The sequence below is a fragment of the Taeniopygia guttata genome, chromosome 12, assembly GCF_048771995.1.
Source record: "Taeniopygia guttata chromosome 12, bTaeGut7.mat, whole genome shotgun sequence".
Taxonomy (NCBI): Eukaryota; Metazoa; Chordata; class Aves; order Passeriformes; family Estrildidae; genus Taeniopygia; species Taeniopygia guttata.
The window spans coordinates 11236797-11258708 of record NC_133037.1 but is presented as its reverse complement, the minus strand read 5'-3'; the positions used below and the strand labels follow the sequence as shown (position 1 = coordinate 11258708).

At 38.7% G+C, this 21912-nt stretch overlaps 1 protein-coding gene across 2 annotated transcripts in view; it reads right to left on the bottom strand.

The window, feature by feature from the left end:
• Positions 1-21912, bottom strand: part of EEFSEC (eukaryotic elongation factor, selenocysteine-tRNA specific) — a 124844-nt gene that overhangs the window by 3687 nt on the left and 99245 nt on the right. The window lies entirely within an intron of this gene.

Sequence of the window (21912 nt, the reverse complement as noted above, 5' to 3'; positions counted from 1 at the left end):
ATAAAGTTCACAACAGAGATACCACAAATCCAGTGCGGTATCCCGAATCCTTCAGTGTCCATCTACAGCTTTTAAAGTATTAAACACAGGCAAGAATTTAAACAAGCCAGACCAGCTTTCACTTGGCAGGCCTTTCCTTTTATTTAGACACATACCCAAAGTTTCTTGTCATCACTAAGAATATTTATAAAAATATAAGTCATGAATAAAAAACAACTGGTAAAACACTAAAATTATAGAGTCACAAGACATAGAAGATTCTTGAATTTCTTTAAGTCTATTTTCTGGATTTATCTAAAGCCCGTTGCTTTATTTATAACTTGCACATTGTAAATTATACAGGTTTTGTGTTTGTTTTTATTTGTTGAGGTTTTGTTTAGCTTTTATTTTGTTAAGACAAAGTATTTATCAGGAATTTCAACTTGCACTGCTTATTGCTTAGGGGCACTAGAATTAAGCTGCATAGTTATTTGGGGATCTGTTTCTCCAGACATTTGTGCCAAACAAAAATATTTGTCCTTTTCCTCCTAAACAGCCAGGGTTTGTTAACACCTTTATTTTTTTCTAATATCTCAACACATTGGTAACATTTTAGATAAGAAAAACAAGATAGCAAAGTGCAAAGAAATGCTGTAAAACAAGAGAGATGCAGCTCCTAAAACACCACTCCTGAAGAAGCACTTGCATGAAGCAGAAGGTAACAAACTCCTCGGAAGCTTTTTTAGTGCCACCTGAATATGCTACAATGTGGTTTTCAGGCACTGGGCCAAAATCAGTTCAGGTATTTTTAACCTGTGGTGTCACATAACCTTATCTCAAACACTTAATCAGCCTCTCTCTCTCCATACTGAAATTCAGATGCGGATTCTCATATCACGGCCTGACAAAAAGATTGAGATGCTTATGATTTACTGGAGACAGGAGGTCTACGGGCAAGGTGAAGTGCTCCAGCTCAGACACAACCTGGGCACTCACAGCTGATGGCAAGGGGACACAGCCCCAGAGCCCAGCCTCTCCTCCTGCTCTGTCAGGGAGCAAAGTGGCCAGGGAAGGGAGGAAATGGGGAAGTGTTGAAGCAAAACCAGGAAGCTTCCCATAAACCATCCCCAAGGCCTGCAGTGGGGAGACTTTCACAGAGAGAGGGGTCTTTTTTGGGGGGGGAAAAAAAATAAATCCAAACAAAGACAAAACAAAAAAAATAATTTAAAAAACCTAACAAAAAATTCAAACAAAAAAAATCCAATAAAAAACCAAACAAAAATCAAACCAAACCAAAAACCCCAAACAAACCCAAGCAAACCCCCAGCTGCCAAAAAAAAAAAAAAAAAAACCAACAAAAAAACAAAAGAAAGGGAAAAAGTGCAAGGGTCCAAAAGAGGAGAAAATCAACATGTTTTGTAGAGAACTAAATAAATTACAGCCCACTCTAAGGCTGCAGGAGTCCAGCATCAAGCACAATCAACTTTGTACAGTTTTGCAAGATCATGCATTTCACAGTCATGGCAGCTGCTGTTTTCTCTTTCCAGATGGCAGGACACAAAAAATGCAATGATTATTTCATTGTGAAAATAATTGAGACTGTTCTTCCTTGATGGCTGAGAAGTCTGATAATGACTATCTTTGCACACGTAAGGTTCAATTAATCAAACTAGGTAATATAGTGTGGCGGGACCACATATTTATTATATGATTTTATTACATTGTAGAGTCATGTTTGATGCAGCTGTTTCGTTTTTTTAATTGGATGCTTTCATATAAATCCCATTAATATCATTACCCTTACAATCACTCCATCTTCACCACGAAAAATAATTTATCACTACATGAAAAGCAACTTATTTCCTATTTGGAAAGCTCTGAGAGCATTGTGGGTGCTGCTAGAAAAAAATAGCAACAGTCAAAAAAGGGGAAAACAAAATAAAAACAGCAGAAAGAGTGCCCTCATGCAGCCCCACTCACTACCTTTGCAGAAATTATTTAATATTTTATATTTTATATTGTTTTGATCAACCTAATTGTAACTGTCCCTGTGCAGTGTTTCCTCTGCTTTCCTGAGCAACCATTTATTTTTTGGACAAAGAAACATTTCATTTTGCTTTCTAGTTGGTTTCCCTTTCTGGGTCTTATCACTATTACAAATGTTGCTGTTACTGGCACAGCACTGTTTAAGAAAGATGTTTAACTAAATCCTTTCAGAAAGACACATTTTAATTAAAGCAAACAAATCCTAAAACACTTTTATTTATGTTAGCAGCCTTTGTGAGACGCTAATTTCCAAAAAATGGTAATTGGCGGAAAGGAGAGAGGAAGGGAGGAGATGTGGCATTAAAATTGCAGCCAAAATTTTCCCTTATGGGTATCTGAAGGACCCAGGCTGCCTCTGCAAGCCCTTACCTACAGAGACATGGCAGTGGTTGGCCTCTCAGCCCACAGACACCCTGGGCTGCAGCAGCAAGTCAGGGAAGTCTCAGCCACGAGGGTGAAATAAGCACCATGGATCAACTGAGCTTCAAACCCACCAGTGACATCAGCTTGGATGGCCCAACAAAACTGAAACCTGGCACAGCATCTGTGGTGTTCAAACAAAGCATCTCATGTCTGAAAAATTCCATTTTTGAGAAAAAAGAGATGCTACATGTGAAATTCTGCTGGGGAAAATGCATTTAAAACTGAGCCATCTCACCTCCTCCACCCTATCAATAACTTCCACGTAGAAGAAGTAAAGGTCTATCTCACCTGCAGCACTTAACACCTATTTGGACTAAATAAGGTATTCCAGGCAAGAAGTTTACAGAAAAAATGGCAGAATGTGGCAGTTTCTACCGGTGAAGTGACAGGCTGACAGCCAGAGGCAGCTCAGGTATTATTAAACTCACATGGTATCTAAATTACCTAATCAGATCCCATGGCCCTCATTCTGCAAACAGATTAGGTGGCTGGCATCATACCCTGACAAATGGCATTTTCTGTTTTTCTGCTCTGGTGCCAGCAGGTCTCAGGGCTGAGGAGGCTCTGAGACAGGGAGCAGCACAAAGGAGCAGGCAGAGAGAGACAGGCACAATCGGGGTTTCATCTACCTCCGTGGATTTCTCACATTACACACAATGCATACTTTACATTTTACAAAACCAAGGAAATGAAGGGAAATATATCTGTCACCGAAGAAGACATCAGAGCTTTAATAGCTGAAATGACGGATATTTTTAGATGGAGGTCTAGTTTAACTTACTTACATTAAGGGTCTAATCTCTGCTGAACAATAGCTATGTTAGCTTGAACACATAGTGAGAAATCTGTTCCATTAATTAAGTGCTGCCTGTACTACTTGGATTTGAAGCAAATGTTAATAGATTTTTTTTTCTTCCTCTGTTGGACAATTACTTTATTTTGCCAAGTTGCTAATGGATTAAATTGAAAAGATCCATGTGTTAAAAAAAAGACTTTAGCTTCAAAGTTCTAAAAAATGCCTTGCATACAACAATGGAAAATACCTATGTATTAACATCATTAATGGGCCATCCTCAAAGGCATATAAGATATGTGAAAGCTTAGCAAATTCATTCCTTCCCATCAAAACCATGTCTGTAAGAAGAAGTGCCCAGACAAGGTCTTATGCAAAATGTACTTTTAGCATCCACCAATTCAGGTTAGATACGAAAATCTAGTTGAAAAACAGTGTAATTTACTTCATTCTTTTCAACTGCTGTTAATAATTAACAGATAAAAATACAGACTCTTTAATAGCCTTTGTCTCAGAATGGCCTGAAGGATTTAGTCCAAACTGATCCATTTATAAGTGATATTAATAAAAAAATGCATTTTCAAATTCAAATGAAAAGCAATACCAAATCAGGAAAAACATTTCCCAAGTCTAAAAACAATTTCACATGCACAAAATAAAGTAAAACCACAGTATTTTATACAATTTTCACAAATAAATAGCTACCAGCTTAGTGATTTGCAGAAATTTGCATGGAAACACACAAATTTTAACAACTTCATACGGAAATTCCACACTGTAAAACTCTGGACACCTTCTTGTGTATAGCTTAAAATCCAGTTTGATCTGTACACAATGAGTTCAGCTCCCCTCCCTCCCTGCAGGGAAGTGACTCCCATGGACACAAGTTCTGCCCTGTGCACACCTCCCGCAGGTCCGCGCTGAGCCCGGGCCAGGCTCACCTCAGCCAGCCCCACACAACTCACAGCACCCACACACGGCACCTTCATCAGGTTTACTTTTGCTTTGTTTTCACTCCTGCTTCAGCTGGAAGGAGGATGAAAGCTGACACAGTATCTGCTCCTCTAATTCCTTTTGCTCACCCAACAGCAGGGTGAAGGAGCACCTCTGTGCTTTTGCCCCATATAAATATTAATTTCATCTACTACCTGCAAGCTTGGACTCTACTTTGCCTTTACACCTTTAACTTCTCCACTACACATTCTCCTTCACTTAATACTGTCATTCCTTATCAACATCCCTTGACAGATTTGTTGACTTTTTTTCTTATTAGCCTTCTGCTTCCTTGCTCCTTCAAAAGGTCTCCAAGAACGGTCCCCGTTCTTTCTTTCTGAAGTCCAACTCCTTCTTCCTTGACTCAAAATTGCACTTGCTATTCAGCCCTTCAGGAGTTTTATCTCTCTTGCCCCCTTTTCCAACTTAATTTTTCAGATTTCCCATCTCTGTATTTCCATTTCCTATTTTCACAGTTCTGTTCAATATTTAGGAATAGCCCCGTCTCCATCAAAGCTAATGAAACATTGTGTTTGAATGCAAGATTTTAAAGACCGAATACCAGACACACTTTAGATGAGAAGCAAGATAATGCAGTATCTCCTTGTAGCCCAGCCAGAGACAGGAGCAATTTTTAAGCAACTGATAACCCATCATTGAAAACAGGTGTAATAATATAGGTGCAGGGCATGCTTTCCAGCACAGCCAGCGAGAATAATTTATTTTGACGAACTTCAATAACTCCCTTCTCTTGTGCACACTTGTAAAAAAAGCATGACCAGGATATATTATCAGTTTTCCCAAATTTACATAATATGATCACATTTTTAACCTTGTTTTTCAAAAACATATTGCTCACTATGCTGGTGAACATGAAAGTATCTGCATGGATTCTTACACAGTTTTCTTACAGCATAAGAATTGTAATAGGGGAAAAAAGTCATGCTAAAAGATTTCAATGCTCCCAATAAATGAGAACTTTGCTTTCAGGCCAAAATGAAAAGTTCACCCTACCCTGCACTGGTACTTGCCATGGTTTGCTGGAAAAGTGCTGGCTCAGGATCCTCACCATGCTGTTAGGAAAAAGCACACTGAGGCTACACCAGCAGCTACCCTGGGAATAGAAGACATTCCTTTCTTCATTATTTACTAATAAATTGCTAGACCATTCTTGACTTGCTGGTACTATTGCCAAACCTCCCATTCCATTCAGGAATTTGTGAGCAGAGTTTCAGTGGGAAACTGAACTTGCTTCTCCCTTCTGTAAGCAAAATACCCTATTCGCTTCCTTAGAATGCTGCAGGTAGAAGACTCAGCTACATACAACTTCTTGTTTCCCATCAATATGCAAATGTTAAAAATGGACTGAACATCAGAGAACAAGTTAACGTAGAATATTTGATGTCAGAAATAATTTTTATCCGAGGCAAACGTAACCTTTTAATATGACAGGCAGACATTTTTCTTTCCTCCCGAGGGAAGGAAAAAAGGAGCAAAACTTGAAAGAGGCAAAGTGTTGGGGATAATCCTCACTCACAATGGATTATTGGTAACAGCTGGTTTGTACAATTTCAGGATTTCCTCAAATTGAACTCTCAGAACCTGAACTCTAATTACACAGTTAGAGAGTGTGTGCCTGCATCAATTCCTGCTAACAGAGAGCACAAAAGCTGGTTGACCTGAAAATCAGAAATAATTAGAGGCCCAGATGGAGACATCCATGCCACAGTCTGATGCAGAGGGGCTTCACCACAGAGTGTACAAAGACCACGTCTCCCCCGGCTTACTGCAATGATGGGCCACTGAAAGGAAATAAAAGCTTTCTGCCAGTACTGCAGGACTCAAGAATCCTGTATTTCAGCACAACACAATTAAAAATGAATTATTTTTTCTTTTCTTGCAACAGAAATCTTGCAAATCCATTTTTAGAAATATCCATTCTTAAAAAAACATAGCTACCTGTGTCCAAAGAGGGGTACGAAGTTCACATAGAGTAGTACTCCTATTTGTTTCACATTCTGATTAACTTTAAAATAAGAAGAATAAAATTATCATTGCTTTCCAGCAAAATTAATATAAATACCAGTGTTACATGAACTGATTCTCAGAGTCCCACAATACACTAGAAAGCACACACTTGTTTTCCAACTAGTCCCAAAACATGTCAGCAGTTCTATAAAACTGTTTCTATGCACCCTAATAATTTGAAAAGCTCATGTAATATCTCTAAAGTAGCACTCCAGAGTTTTGATTTAAACAAAAGGCAGAAGCATTCCAAAATGAGAGGATCTGTTTGCCCAGCCTCTCCTGTTACAGTTATCTCTGCAGCCAGGCAGAAAGGACAAGATCAACAGAATATAACATCCCGCTGCATCAACTCCTTACATCAGTTAGCAACTCTGCTTCTCTTCTCCTCTGTTCTATTTTTGACTTTGTTAATGCAATTTTGCACCTTCAATATCCCAGAAAAAAAAAAAAAACCACCAAACAAAAAAAACCCCCAAAAACCCAACAAAACAAAACAGAAACAAACAAACAGAAAAACCCCAAACAAAAACCAAACCACCAACAAAACAAAAAACCAAACAAAAAGAACCCCAAACTGATCAGGAACAACAGTATCTTTGTGAGCCTTCCAAGGACAAAAGTACTATGTTGCTGTACCCATAAGCACTATAATAGGCACCTCAAATGCATCACACTACATCTAGTGGAGTGGATGATGGGTCATCTAGAGACTGCTGACCCTATCTAGCTCAGCATCCCATTTGCCTGCCATGAATATATTGTGCTTTAGAAAGAGCAGGAGAGAAACTGTGTCCACTGTGCACTGAGCCAACTGGAGCCCAGGATCAGGCAGGAATTCTCTACCTGACATCAGGGTCAACACCTATAAATCTTTTCTAGGTAGAAGATGTAAGTTCTCTTACAGGAGCCAATCTACTCTGTTCCTAGGTGTTCATCACCACAATAACAAATATAATATGATTACCAAGACAATTTCAGTGTAATAGCTGACCAGAGATCCACTCAAGAAAGAAGGGATACATACTCCTTTCCTTGCTACCCTCAGGAGCTCAGGATTTCAGCTTCAATTACTTCCACAGATCAGGCAATGAATTTTACTTATGTAAATCCCTTCATAATTCTCCAGTAATTCTATTTTGAATTCAACACCACCTTTTCCACACCTCTTGTCAGTTCTCTCAAATATTCTGCTAGAGTTTCAAATTCCAGAGAAGAGTAATTTTTCTTTTTGGCCAGTACAAGATCAGTTATTGTCACTTTGCCTGGTTTGTGAATATTAATAGAGCTACAGCAAAAAGTTGGCCAGGGAGCAACCAGCCTCCAAAAAGACAAGAAAGAAGACTCCTTTCTTCCTTCCAAATGTGCTAAATCCTCAGCATGGTATTTGGGATCTACGCAAAACATCCATAATTCTTTGTCTGATGACAGAGACAAGGAAAAAAAAGAAAAATCTTATAGCCAGTTTGAGCAGAAGTAGATTGCCCATGTCCCACCCAAACACTGTTGTGACAGCCAGCCTCCATCAGCAGCACTATTCCTGCAGTCGCAGCATGGCAGACTGCTTGGAAATCCTTTACAAACAAAACATCTTCCCATAAATTGGGGAACAGCTGCCCTGTACCACATCAGAGAAGGCTGCAGCTCAGTGGTGAGCAGGACTGAATCTTGTGCATCAATTTAAGTTTATACAGGCTTTTAGACTGAAAGATATTATTATAAGAAGCGGTACTACTGGAAAGAACATGGATTTCATTTTGGGCTCCTACTTTGCAGGGAAAGAGCCAATCTTCCCTGATGAGGAAGACAGAAGCTGTTTTAATTTAAGAAGCTGACCCGGGCGAAGTTCAGGCTGAAGCTGTATTTGGAAAACTCTCCCATCAAGCCGGACACAACCCTTTCAAGCTCAGTGCCAATTCCACACAATGGCTTGAACTGCGCTCTCTGGCAGTCCTTAAAGGCACATTTTGTATCTTGGCTTTTGCTGCAAGCAATCAAGAAAGAATGCAAGAAAACAAAACTGTTTCCCAAGCACTGTTTGCTGGTGCCATAATTAATATAATCAAACAATTCCACAAATTGCTTCCAATTGCTGGCGTCACTTTCATGTGCAGAGCCAGACTTTCAAAGAAGGGCCCTTCTTGTCCTACATCCTTACACTGGTAACCCTCGCTTCACACAATAGTAAACAAGACCTCACTAAATAGTAGAGGGTAATTTGTACTGTAATAGGTCCCCAAGGCACCATGGACACAATTTGAAATGCCATCTAATTTTTCTTTTTAATTAAAAAAGCAGTTACTATATTTAAACAACAACACAAAAAAGTTCAGAGGGGACAGACTGGAGTTTCCCACAGCTCTCTGGGAGTTTTCACAAGGTCAGGAAGAGTTTTATAGGCTCAATTGGTACACATTTTTTTCTTTAATTAGTCTGCCATACCTCCTACATGAAGTCAGCGTCTTGATTTTCAGTCTGATATTTTTCATATTGCTAAATGCAGCACAGAATCCAGCACCACACTGTAGCTGCTGGCTGCTGAGTGAGTATCAGTGGTACACTTCCCTTGCCTGCCCCTTCCCTCTCCTCTCTTCATCCCAAACCTGTCATCCACACTGAGGAGACCTAGCATAACACAGTGCATTGAGGATTCCATTCATTTAGCTTTATATTGTTCAATTTCCAGCAAGGTGACCAGGACATATTATCTTTTTTCCCAAATTTACATAATATGGTTACATTTTTAACCTTGTTTTTTCAAAAATAAAATACAACTATTAAACACCAAGTACAAATGGATCACACAGCAGGACAGATTTCTGAACTTGACAAATCCCCATCATGTATCACACCACTGCTCTGCATCCATCTCATTACTTAAGTAAATCTAAACAATGCCATGCACACTTTAAAAGGATATTTGCAGTTCCCACAGTGGGTTTTCCAAAATACACCAACATACCCTTCAGCCCAAAATGACAGCATGGAGATGAAGGACATACTTAAGGTCTTCATTTCTTAGCCAGCTGGCCATCCTTCAGCAGAAATCAATTGAGAGTACCAAACCTGACCTCATTTTACAGGCCAGCACAGCTGCTGTTGCACAGTGCACCACAACAATTTGTCAGCCAAGTCTTCCTGGAACAACTTCCCTAAGAGCAGAGAACTTTCTACCTTGCACTCTTGGAACACAACTATGAGTTGTATGCTCTAAAAACTTTTGTGTTTCTGTGCAGCAGGGACTAACCTTAATTCAGGTTACAGGGAGACTCCAGTGCACCATGCACTAGGAGTCTAGGCTACACAAATTACATGTATGCACAATGCAATGGATCAACTGTCAGAGCTAAAAGACAACCACTATGATCATATTTCTGGCCTCAAATCCAACACTGTTCTACTAGCCTATAGGAAATTTTCAAATTAATTTCTGCATATAGTAATATGGTTGCTATTATGTCAGCTGATGTATCATACCAACAATTATTACAACTCCATTCTCATTTTATGGCCACTCAAGGTCCACAGAGCCATTGAGATCATGCCCAAGTGCTGTAGCATACCTGCAGGGAGAGGCACCACTCACACTGGTGCTGTGATTTCAGTCCACACACTCTTCAAGCTCCCTGAAGCAAAAACTGAATGCACGGAAAATGCCCAGTGCATAATAGGAGCAACTATGAAAAAATAATGGAACTAATAAGGAATCAAATTATTTATGCATATAAATGTAATGTTGGAAGCTTGGGATTATAGGCAGGCTCTTCTTACAATTCAACAGTAGAAAAATTACAGGCAGGTTAGCGTGAAATACCCAGGACCATTCAAAACACTCAGAACGGTGTCTTGAAATCACAATTACTGTCACTGGATCTCTTAAGCTATCTCTCTTCGGCAGAGTACTAAGAAACATGCAGATATAAACACAGTAGAATCTGGGAGCGTCTATGACAACAGTTATACAGGACAGGTTTTTACAAGTTTTATTGTTGAGGTAGTCCTTGCTGATAAAATTCTCAGATCAAGAGGAACAGTATCACAAACATGTCCCCAGAGTACAGTTAGGTGTGTAAAAATAGATCAAGGAACCACTAAGCACAGGAGATTTCGTAATTTTGAAAACCATAGAATATCCATTTGGCACTAAATTTCCATCCAGTGAGGGAGTTTCTCAGCCCAGAGCCACTCAGCAGTGGGCCAGAAGGCACTTTTGATTGTGTTTTTGTCAGCACTGCAGGACCTATTAAACAGTAAATAAACAAAACCAACAATGCTCATGTTGGGTGCACCAAGGTGAGCAGAACTAACTGAAAACATGTTTTGCATTCAACACAGGGGACTAGAACTTCATCATCCCAGTGAAAAGGGAACAACAACAAAACCTGCAGCAGTGCCCAGCACCTCCTGCAGCAGCCTCTCAGAAATGCACACAGTGCAGAAGAAGTCCAGGTTAGCAGACCTGAGACAGAATCAAAGGCAATTCATTACAAAGCAGCTCCAAATCAAAGTGCTCCATCCACAGGCCCCTTTGTAATCCTCCCACCTCGCCCGAGACTCTCCATGTGGAGGAGGCACCGCAGCAGCCAGTTAAGCTGGGCCAGCTCCACTGACATATCCCAGGCATCTGCTGCTCAGCCTGGTCCAGAGTTTAAGTTTGGTGATATTCATCTTTCCCCAGGCTGCCTTTTTAAAGCAATCCTGAACAATGGGACTTCAGAATAAAGACTAAAACATTTAATATTTTTTTTTTTTAACTTCTAGGCAAGGGCCTTTAAGGCGATTAGAAGGGGAGGGGGATTGGATAGCAGCTTTTGCTTTTTCATGTTATGTATATTGTGTGTAAACAAATATGCAATTTGCTTTAAAAAGATAAGGTGATTAAATTTTTATCAGGCTTGTACTCTGTTGTCACCACAACAAAGAAAATTAGGAGGAGGAAAGAAAGGCCTTTTTATTTGAATTATGCTCTTACCAGAGGTTCTCTACAGCACAGCTGTAAAGCCACTCAATGTTCTCCAAACAGGCCCTTTGATTACATTTTATTCAACTTGTTTGCATTTGGAGCAATCGAAAGGAAAAGAACGCTCCACATTTTGATGTCTTAATGTTCCTTAATACCTTCTTTAATTTATATTAAGCTTCTTAACTAGGGTGATGAATTCTTCAAAAACAATAAAGACCTAGTGCAGAAATCTTCCTCACACCATGAAAATTGAAATTATAATGTATTCATGGCTCTTTTTTTGTTATAGAAAACATTATTTAGAAGAAAGATTTAAAGCATATAAAAAAAATCCCAAAGTTGTATGAAAATTACTTGATCCAGAGAAATAGAGGAAAGTTCAAACTAATTATTACAAGGAAAATAAAATGTTGTAGGAGGTGGAGGAGAATAAACAGCATGAGAGTTTTGGATTACTATGAAGTTTTCAGTCTTTTAATAAACTATGAATTTCTCTTCTATGGCTTTCTACCAAAAAAACAATCAAACAAACAAAAAAAAAACCCCAACAACAAAAAACTCAAACAAACAAAAAAACCCACCCACTAAAAATTTGTGTAATTTTGTTTTACCAAGACAAAATCAAATGTTTGCCAGTTCTTTCCCATTTATTATTCATATACTTCTTCCCTAAAATGACTCTTCACAGTTCCACAGCGTGCTCCCCTCCCAGTGTCTTTCACAGTCTGCCAAGACCAAGAGCCAACAGTGACACGATGGTGAAGGGCTCCTCAAGCACCCTGAGCTGCAGCAGCTCCATGGGGCACACACGTCCTGGGTGAGGCTCCCACACCCAAACCCCATCCACAGGTGGATCAGTCAAACACAAGCAAAGGCTGCATGGGAAAAGCAAGGCTCACTCAAGAAGTAGAGGCCACTTGAAGGTCAAGACTGGACAGGTTTGCTCTCACTGGCACTGTGTTTTCCAGTTATAGTGGATGTTCAAACACTAATTACCTGGCTCATGTATCAAAGTTTTTCCAATGTTCTTTAAAAAATCTCATCTGCAGAAAATGAACACAGCTTTCAGTGAAAGCCCATTATGGACTTCTACATACAAATTATGGACTTTACAGACAAAGCAGCCTTAGTAAGGAACATCCAAAAAGGTGTAGTCTGTCTTTGCTTCCCAACTTGCCCACTGTTTTACATTTCTTTTTACTTAAAAATTGTACATTCTAATTTAACTGCTTTAAGTTTTCAGCAGTACACATGCATCTGCACATGTACAGCCACAAATCCCTGACTTTGTTCCCCCTTGTCCTCTACAACAGAAGTTCAGAGAAAAAAAAAACAAAAACCAAGCCATGGCTGGTACTTCTCTGACACCAATACAGTGCCCAGAGCTGGGCTACATTGCCTGGGTACTACAGCAGCAGAGAAATGAGCTTCCTAAGTGAATACATAAAATCCTCAAAATATTGTTGAAATAATAGTTTTCAAAGAGAACAGACATTTTGATCTGGAACTATTGTCATTTTTTGTTGAATCCACTGACTGCTCACCTACATTCTCAGAGTCATCTTTTTAAGCAAATTCCAGGAAAGCAGAGTTTAAAACCTGACAATAAAGCCTGCCACATCTACAAAATGTTTTTGGAAAAGCTCACTTAGCTGTACTAGCAATCAACTGGCCACAATAATTAAAACAATTTAAAAATTCACATGCTGCATTTAGCACAGAATAAAACAATGCTGATCCTAATCTAACACTGATGGCACCCTGGTTGGAACAACACCTTCCCCTCCTGAACAAGTCACACTATGCCAACACAGAGCAGCAAAACCCAATTCAAGAGTGAATATGGATCAACAGATCAAAACTGAAAAACACCTGAGTACCAACAAACTACAGATTGTGACTAATGCAGCACAAAACAACTTTACAAACCATGTTGTTGCCTTCTGCTATGGTGGAATGTTTTCTCCACAGCTGTCCTGCAAAGTAGTCACTGCTTTTGCAGTGAAACAGGAAACAAGAGAGAAAGAGAAGATACAACACTAACATAAACAGTTATTCTAGCACAATAATTTTTGTAAAACAGGTAATCACTGCTGTATCCCAACTATTTAAACTTTCATCTGCAGTTCTAAGGGAGCAAGTACCAAATTTACATATCCAAAACAGTATTTTATGTATGTAACCAGTTAAGTCTTAACTGCTGTATCTAAAAAAGCTCGTGCCTTTAAGCACAAATGATTCATGAATTTTAATTTGTTTTAAATGCTGAAAAATTCCATCCAAGTAAATTGAGTCAACAAGCCAAACGATGAAGACATGTATCTGGCTTTTATTTAAAAATAAAAAACTCAAGCCTATAAATTTCTTAGTCACCCACAAATTCTGTAGCAGTAAAAAATACTTTCCAATAACTAAGTTTTCTGCATTTCTTTTAATTAAGACATTGTGCTTTTCACATGCTGGTTGAACACTACTGAGCTTTAATTTGATTCGCTTTGTACTATTTAACTACAATATTTTAAAATGTTCTTATAGAAATAAATTAGCCAATGATTATTAGAAAGCAGGGGGGAAGATTTGCAGCATGGGACTCTGTAAGCTGCTTCAATATTGTAAATTTCAAAAATGCAATGTCATCAGTCCACTCTAAAAATAAAAATGCTTAAAATTGATACATGCATTATTCTAAAAGTAACAATTTATTTATATTTCCCTCCTAAATATCAAGACTTATCCCAATATTTTGATGCCTTTTCTCAGTAAATACAAAGACCAGAAATAAAATTTTGAAATAAAAGTTAATGTTTTCTAATAATTCCTTTACAGTACTCAGGCTCCAAATAAACAGCAATGCCAACCAAGCTAGACATGAGCAGCAATATGTTTACAAAGGAACAAGCACAGTAGGTCAGACTTTAAATGAGATAGCACAAGCTGCAGAGATACAGTGACACAGACCTAGCACATATTAATAACCTAATACCTCTATCCATGCCACAGCAATACTTCCATTTTTCTAGGCAAGCACCCAAGGGCTGGGTTTCCTTCCTCACTGCACTCTTCCTGGGGCACAGACTGTTCTAAAACCCAGTCAAGTAAAATATCAGAAAACAGGTACAGCCTCTGTCCAAGCCCAGAGAAGCAGATCATATTTAGGCTGAAGGAGATTAGCTTTCCTGAACCATCACCCCAAAAATTCTCTTCATCTTTCTGAAATTTCCAGGTGCTGATCACACTGTTTAGAAATAAGATGTAGGCAATTCACAGGGCTCTGATGCAGAAATTATTAGCAAGTGTCCTGATACAGGTGGCTGGCTGGAACAGAACAAATTACAGCAACCTAATGGAAAAGATTCCCACTACCAGTGCAAAGCTGTTTGAGTGTCTGGGTCCAAATTCAGCTGTGAAAGGGAAAAGGTTTGCAACTTAAACTGCAGAGTGTAACAACAGCCAACCCAGCTCTGTGGGGTGACAACCTGGATTGGAGAGCCACTGCACATTTCCAACACACCAACTCCTCTGACTTGCACTGCCAAAAACATCTAATCCCCACAAATAAAAATGGTGTTTCTAGGGAGTGCAGTAAACGGCAGCATTGAAGGAGAGGAAAACATAATCACAGATGTAATATGATCAGCCAAAACACACAAACAAAAATAAACCAGCCCCATTACCAAAACCACTAAGGCAGCACCTTTGTGATGACTATTGATTTAATTAAGTTTAGGTTCTAATACAGTCCATTTCAGAAGCAGGGGCTGTCAGATCTGAAGACTTATTTTTCTTGACAAATAATTGTTAAATATTTGCCATATATTACCATATCAATGTTTATGATACCTAAATTACTCAAAGACAACACAGGAACATATTTAGCATATCATTATAAATAACTTGGAAAGTGACCCAACAACAGCATGGAGTATCTTCTGCCCACTGAGTTTTCCTAGAATACTCGATTTTTGAAAGGGGGTAATTTAAGAAATATTCACATTCAAATTACATTTTCTCTGGTAGCTCCTCAACATCTTCCTTGTAGTTCCCATTATGACACTACTCCAGTCAACTCTGCACTTCACAGCATCTGAAAAGTCATCCAGTAAAAGGAAACCCCATCCCTTCCAATTCCCATCTGCGTTCTCTATTTAGAGCTCTGATGTCTTCAGTTATTGCTCAGGGCAGAGATGATCAACTGCAGGTTCTATGATGGCAACCAAGAAGCCATTTACAATTCCAACAGCTGTTACTGATTTTGCAGCAGAATTATGGCAAATCTGTAGTTCAAACCCTTCCTCCTTATGAGGAGGGGGAAAACAACAAGAAAAAAAAAAAATCCAAGAAAAGGGAAGTGCTGGGGAAGTGTCATGGATAAAGGGCACAGCCCTGGCCAAAACCAGCTTTGCCTGTATGAAGCTGGGAACATAGAGACTATTACAGAATATTAAGTCAAGTCCAAGGTCCTATCTTATCCAGGTTCCTTCCTTACAGGCAGGCAGCAGAGGGGGAAGTCTGCAGCACACCACAAGTTGAGCCATATTCTCCTTCTGAAGCTCTCTCTGCCCTGCAGAGTGAGGCACAGGGCAGGGCTACCTCAGGCACTGCCCAAAGGAATGGTCCAGCTGGGAATCACATCTCCATGCAGGGTAAGGTGCCAGCACAAGCACCAGCTCCAGCTTTATTAGGCTACTGCAGCTTTCAGGGATCAAAATGGAATTTTTGATCATTCCCCCATCTTGCATACTGATGAGAGAATTCATCAAAGTGTTCATAAAAGTGTGTGTTTTACATGCAGTTCATCAAGGCCATGGATCTACAGGAGGTTTACATTAATACTTAGGCTGCTAAAATTCAAGCTCTAGTAAAAACTCTAAGGAGAAAGAAAAACCGGAGTGTTTACAAAACCTACCAGATGCACTCCCTTCCAAATAGGTTTAAACAATAAATCTTAACAAGATTTTCCCGAGGACAGCTATCCTTGAATCCTTGGAAAATATATGGGATACTTGAGGAAGACATGAGCTTCTCTCTTTGGAAGGCAACCAGGTACTTGGTCCCAGAGACAAGACAGGTGCTTGGAATGCAGCAGCCTCTTCAACTCCCTCCCTCTGAAACAAAAGCAGCCCTGTCTTGAATGCCCATCGTTTAGACAACCTGTGTGGTACCCAAGGCTGCTCAAGATGCAAGAGAAATTATCAGTCTTCAGACAGAAATGAACTGGTTGTATTTCCTGATGGAGGTAAAAAGGAGCTCACCAAGGTCATTTTAGCAGAAGTCAAAAGAAACATAAACCAATTATTTTTAGCATTTTGTTACATACTTGCATGCATTAGTTTTGACTCGACAACTTTTTATTAAAACAGGCAGCAGGAATAAAACATTCCAGGTATGACCTGTTCAACTTGCAACTCCAAAGTATACTTCTAGTGAATTTTATCAGAACAACAACAAAAAAATTAAATAAAATAGCCTTAACATTAGAAGAGTCTCTCAGTCAGCAGTGCTGACTTCAAATGAAGGTTAGTTTGTGCTCTGCAATCTAAAATTATAATGGACAGGCCACTCTATTCCCAGCTTTTATTCAGTCCTATTTTACTACTTCAAATATATACTACCTAAATTTGTATACTCTTTAAGAGTAGTTAATCTTCAATTAAAATACCTAGAGCAGAAACTAAGATAACTGGTTTAAAAGGTAGAAGCTTATTGACAAAAATGTATTCTTCATATTGCCTTTTTTTTTTAATTCTGCATATTAAAAATGTCATTTTTATGACTTGGAAAAAATCTTCAGGAATAATGAAGGCTAACAAAAGACTGAAGAGCAGTAATTTAAAAAGCTCCATATGTAGCATCCTGATTACTGTATCAGGCCCATTTCCATAACGAAGGGAGAAGTCACCAAACTGCTGCCTGTCCTTTCTGGTGACAAGGAAAGGGCAAAGAGGACGGCGTGTTTCCAAGGCATCATCCTTCAGGTTCTAAGGGAAGAACAAGAAGTCTCCTGCAGTACAAGATGTGAGTGTCAGTGTCCAGCCCTTTTCTGGAATACGGTAACCCCAGCTTTGGTGGTCCCTGCACATGTAGTTAATTTGGAAGCAGCTGGGTTCAAAAGTTTATCCTCCCTTTTTGACCTGCAAAGGTTTAGTGTGTGGGCGTGCACGAGTGTGTACATCATACCACACAAGCTGAAGATGTGCAGCCGCAGCATACACGGTGTCTGAGCATTTTTGTGTCAGGGTTTGCACACAGAACATGCTGCATCTTCCTAAATACCAAATCATCATCCAGTATACACTGGAGTGATGTGCATTGGATGCAGCATTCAGTCATCCTAAGCCAAACATAGCCAGCCTGCCATTCAAAAAGCTTCTGTAATTTTTAAGTGCAATTTTAAAAGGATAAACCACTGAAAAAAACCTAATTGCAATACTACCTACTTAGATAAATAGATTGAACATGCTCCAGATAAAGTATACTGACCAGTTCTGCAAGCCTGATTAGATCTACACACTAATATGCCCACCACAGGTACACCCAAGTAATGGATTCAACAGACTAGGAGTTCTCCTCATATTTACAGTGCTTTCCAGCACAGACACTGTAGGGTAAAAGTGTAAATGAAGCTGGGGGTTAAGTAAGATGGGCAAGAAGACTAGAAAGCATGAGGAGGCTGGGGATCACTGAGCACAGTAAGTTCATGAGTAACATTGACAAAAGCAGTTGCAGACTAGTGGAATATTCACAACTTGGAAGAATGAATGTATTCTCCAGTCAACATTTGAATATCTTCTTGACTTGCTCTAAAGCACTCTACAATTGCAGGCAGAAATCTCTGATCTTGGCACGAAGGATATATTTTTCAACCATTTGTCATTTTACAGCTTAGACACAGAAGCAAGTCAGTGTCTATCAACTAAGCTTCAGTAACTGCAAAATGCTCCTCAGCACATCGTATTCCCCAGAAAACATCTTCACTACGATTTAAAGAGACATCTGAGGTTATGAATTTATAGCACATTTGTGATGGGGTTTGAGCACTCAGACAGTCTCTATCACTGAGATAACAAACAGTAACTCATTAATCCATGGAAATGTGACAGTATAGTTGAGTACAGCAGTTTTCTCAGCACTTGAGTTATTTTGAAATCTTGAATCAATTGTTTACAGAAGCTCTTCACTTGTGTTCACAGCAGTAAGTGCTCTACATACCAGTGAAACTTTTAATACTTCCTAAGTTGCAGCATGGATGAAATAGTGGTTTCTTTTATTTAAATGATAAAAACCAGCACATAATGGATAAATAGTTTATGATGAGTGTAAGACACAAATTTTCAAACAGAACAAGCACTTTGTGTTTGTTGATGAGGTTTCAACTTTCAGTCAGAATTACGTAACAATAACCCTATTACAAACCAGTTCCAAACACAACAAGGAGAAAACACTCTGTATGCAACACAAATCAAGTAAAGTATGTAGGCATAATGGCATAGAAAATAAAAGTTATTTAACAGAAGAGCCCATACATTAGCAACAAACTGGGAATTAAAACACAAGATGGAGCCCCAGGGGGAACACTTAATACAAAGACACTACAGACTGCAAGTCTATCAAGACCAGACTACTTGACCAATGCCAAAAAACGCTCTCCCTTCAAAAGTTCCATGGACAAAGTGAAAAGTTAATGTTCAGAGCTATTGTGCATTCCAAACTTTCTTGTGACCAAAAAAAAAGTTAAATCTATCTAGCTTTAAAGGGAAATTTCCAGTTTTCAACAAAGATGTTTTAAACAGTGGTTTAGCATCAGATGTGCTGCCTAATACATGAAAAAAAAGGTAAAAGCTCTCAAAGAAAACAGAAACTGTATTTTCATTGTTATACAATAACCCTAACATCTAGTAAAAAAAAAACATTTTCTATTTTTGTTTCAACACAGTAGTACCCAACTCCTTAAAAAAATCCCTAAACAAATGAAATAATTAATAACAATTGCAATATATTACATTAAAGCATATAAATAAAACTCACAAAGCAATAAAAGAGACAAGAACAGGCTCCCAATGCCATGCAAGGCTTTGGGCTTTGGGACAGGTCTGTGGAAGGGAAACCAGCCAGAGCTGCTGTGTGAGCAGGGACAGCATGCGTGTGTTTATTCTCTCAGAAGTAAAATCTGGTTTGGAAGTAAAAACTGGGAGTAACTACACATTTGATGGCTGAAATGAGAGGATGATTGAACCAGTTGATCACAACAAGGAAAACAGAGGGACAGATACTGCCTTACAGAAGCCTCCAAATTGTCACACAACATGCTCTCAAATTTTTGCTGCCCTAATGGGCAGACATTTAGATTGGAAATTAAGAAACCCAGGCCTAGGCAGTTTTGCTTCTTTGGCTTCCATCAATTCACGTTATTTCACCTCTGTTTCAGCTTCCCCACTTAGAAAACAGGGTTCCTAATGCTACAGTTCTTGATACAATACCTTGGAATACAGAGTCCTTTTTCAACCTGAAGAAAAACTACAATCTGTGTAAGTTTACAAAGTGTCATTGTTGATGAAACAGCCAGTTCCTTTTAATTCCATATTTAAACAACTCTGCTGAGGTCTGAAGATGCTGATTTATTTCTGATTTTACAAATTTTAAAAAAGGCTTTCCTTGGAGTGTAATTCATGACTTTAACATTTCATCAAATATGCTTTTGTTAAGCGTGGTTGAGCAGGCACATTACTCAAGGTCATAAACTTTAAGTCAAATCACAGGCAACTGAGCAGCTCCTGTGCTTTTTCTATGGTCTCTGTGCCTCCACAGAAGGCTAATTATTTTACAACAAAACTTGAAAAGAGTATTTTTTACCCTGAAGCCATATTTGTTCCTTGTTCCACTGTTTCTGTTTCCACAGCAGGAACTCTTGCCTGCAGTTCACACTTTCCCATCAGAACCACAGTGCTTGAACCATTCATATACCAGCAAGAAGAATCATGTCGAAGGTAATTACATCCTTAAGAAGCATTAACTTCTGAGTGATGTGAAATTTAAACCACAACAAAAGAAAACATAGACACGGAGTTCAAAAGTCAAATAAGAATTAGAAGTACCTCTCAGCTTGCCTAGCTGTGGGGCCTTCAATATTGCTGGCCAAAAACCCAAGCCAACAAACCAAAAAACTACTGTCCTCTCAGAACACAATCAAAATGCACCAGAAAGAAAGAGTAAAAAAATCCAAAAACTATTATGTTGTATTTGCTAAACACTTGATCTGTTTGTGTCCTTACCACTATAAGATGCATATATAATTATGGGAAAATTATTAGATCATCCAGAGAACATTTAAGATAGAATATTTCTATTTAAGACAGGACATTTCCTGAGAGTACACCTTTGGTTACCTTTCCAGATGCATTTACAACTCTTCTTAGAATTAGACAATGTCCAGTTTTCTTCTGAAGATTAATCCCCAATAGAGAATGAATGCAGTGGATCAAAATACACTATTATGACAAGGAATTAAAAAAAAAAATTACCAACAGTCAATGCCAACCGGCTTCTAGCTTACCCAATAACCAACCTGAAAGACAACACACTACAAAAGCTCCAGGACATGGACTTATACTGGTGCTAAACCAAAACTCCAGAGTCTTCTTCATTGTAGTGCCATAAATTAGCTGGCAACTTATCTCTACATCTCTGCTCCACATATTTCTAGAGGAAAAAAAAAGAATAAACTCCATCTGATATGAGACAGGCATCAGCTGGGGGCTACCACTACCAAATGTCAGGGAAAGGACTTGAAACAGTTACAATCCATTATACTCATATTTATATTATGGATAGAGCAATAAAATTCTCATGTGAATGTACAAAAATTCAAACTGTCCAGCTTTGCCCCAAATTTTGCTGGACAAGAACTCTGCATATAATGTGCACACTGCCAGAGCTCAACAGTCTCCTGAAAAAAAAAAAAAAAGAAAAAGGAAAAAAAAAAGCCTAAACTTCTTTGCTTGTACCGAGGTAGGCACATACTGCTGGGTTATTTGAGCATATAAGCTGTTTGAATTAATTTTTACATTGAATATAACTTTCTTGACTTCTGTGACTTTTTTCTTCATCAGTGTAAAACTTGCAGAAAAACAGTTCTGCAAAAGTAAACAGTTTTATATTCTAAGTAACAAATCAGATAGCCACTATGAAAGCCATTATTATTATTACATCAGCTCCATTCTTAGGACAAGTCCCAAGATGTGCTGACATAAAAAAAACAGAAGTCATGGAAATACAGAAACAAAAGTCTCAGGGCACTGTTTTGTACAAAAATAGATATTCCTATTTTTAGAAGAAAAAAAAAACAAAACAAAAAAACCCAGCAAATGTATTGCTGAACTGTGACTGGTCTGGAAAAGGGAGTTCCCTGACTATATAAATTGTCAACCTCACCCAAAATAAAGAAATAAAGCAAGTGGGTTGTTTTTGTTTCTTTTTTTTTTTACATCTGTTACGACCAAGTGACCCTCTTAAGGGAGGTAAAGTCTATTTTAATCTCTTCAGTTGTCCTGAAGCTCTTATTTTATCTTTGTCAGTTCTGCAGACTAGTCCTTCACAAGTACCCTTGAACCCAACCTTTGTTTCCTACTCATGGCACTTTTCTGAGTATGTCTGAGGGACCAACAATCACATATGCTGGAAAAGGGCTTCCTGT